The sequence below is a fragment of the Dipodomys spectabilis genome, unplaced genomic scaffold (genome assembly GCF_019054845.1).
Source record: "Dipodomys spectabilis isolate Male_0828 unplaced genomic scaffold, ASM1905484v1 ptg001058l, whole genome shotgun sequence".
Lineage (NCBI taxonomy): Eukaryota > Metazoa > Chordata > Mammalia > Rodentia > Heteromyidae > Dipodomys > Dipodomys spectabilis.
This window is the reverse complement of record NW_024871735.1, coordinates 22,827-24,598: the sequence shown is the minus strand read 5'-3', so window position 1 is coordinate 24,598 and position 1,772 is coordinate 22,827. Positions and strand designations below refer to the sequence as shown.

Sequence of the window (1,772 nt, the reverse complement as noted above, 5' to 3'; positions counted from 1 at the left end):
TTTAGACATCATATCAGCAAAATTTGGGTATAATCAGTAAGAATGCTTCAGAAATATGGAGAAAAACACTTTGCGACCAGCGAGTTAAAACAATAAACAGAGCATCAGAATAAAATCCCTTATATATTAGCAGAAAACAATACTGTTATTTTACCATGTGAATTCAGAAGACCATGAACACTTAGAAGGTATCACAAGTTTATACCGAAGATATTGCATTAATACTTTTTATATTCTAATATATATTCTAAACCTAATTATTTATATTCCAATTTATTTATGGGAATAAATGTCAATATATTTGTCAAATTATCAATTCTAGTAAGATTCACTTTATGAAATTTAAAATCAGCACATATAAATATATAAGTATATATAATATAAAAATTGTTTTGCATTGTTGTGTTGTGTTTAGGGAATCAAAGGCAGCTCTGTTTTAAAGTATTATTCCATTACCTCTACCTCAGTTTTTGGTAGAGTTAGACTTAAAGCTTTACCATTTGTAGATTTACGGCCTAGAGGCAAGAGGAAACACTGTGATTAAAACATTACCAATTTAAGGCCTAATATCGAGGAGAAACATATGGACTTCTCCAGGAGCTATGGAAATATTTGGTGACAGAATGTCAGAAGTGTAAGTTCCTGCTTGGTTGGATGATAGACAGGCCAGGACAATAGGTAATCATGCATATGAACAATTTTTTTCACTTTCTTTAGTAGCTTTAGCTACTTTTGAAATGATAAGTATAATTAACAATTATGTTTTGATAAAATACCTTCCATTCTGAACAATTCTGTCTGAACTGTTCATCTCTCCATGATCCCTTGTAACTAAGATTAGCTTTGTTCCAGTAAGACAATCTATGCTGTCAGGGTAAGATATTCTGGTTGGTCTGTTCCTACATGAAAGAAGGGTAAAGGTTTAGGTAGATATTTGTCCCAGCAAGACCTCATTTGGGAAATTTTAAGCTGCAGAAAGTTAGAAGTAGCTCTTAAGCAAGGCTTACGTTGAGTCCATTAGCTCCACAAAGCTAACTCAGTTGATAAATAAGTACTTGAAAAGCCACCACCTTTGGACTTAGCTGTAAAGGTTTCAAAGTATGATCAAATTTAAAATGAAAATGACAAAATACTCATTGACAAAAAAATTGTAAATGTAAGCAATCGAACAAACTATATAAGTTTTTTCCAGTATACACAGATTTTTAGAGAAATGAGATCAATAGCATTTTTAGGAACAATAAGGGTTCCTTGTTACAAAAAGGCAACTATGGATACATGCCTTTATAAATATTATATCATTACGTACTTAAATTTAGAGTATACTACATGCTTCAGCAGCAGGTCTACCCAAATTACACCAATACAGAGATGAACATGGCACTTGCACAAGGATGATATGAAAATTTGTGAAGTATTCCATATTTTTCATTCTTCTGATGCAAGAAATGAAAAAAAGTTATTAAAAAGTTGATTACAAAAATACAAGTGTAACATACATGTAATTCATAGAATTAAAGGTTAGTTTGACATCAGTGTATTAAATTTTCACCTTAGAAATGTAAACTTTACAAAACTTGAAATTAGATAACATTGCCATTTTATCCCAAAGAAATAAAATAATATAAGAACCTAGTAAAAAAAGGAATCTTAAATTCCTTCTATATGGAATGCAATCTGAAAGGTCACATTTATTAATGAATCTATACATGATATAACAATGTAGAATTCAAAGTATTATATCTAGGATGAATGAAATAGATTATGGACAT

The 1,772-nt window shown here is 30.3% G+C and overlaps 1 pseudogene; it reads left to right on the top strand.

The window, feature by feature from the left end:
* Positions 1-1,329: 1,329 nt before the first annotated feature.
* Positions 1,330-1,429, top strand: LOC122102941 (annotated as a pseudogene).
* The last annotated feature ends 343 nt before the right edge of the window (positions 1,430-1,772 follow it).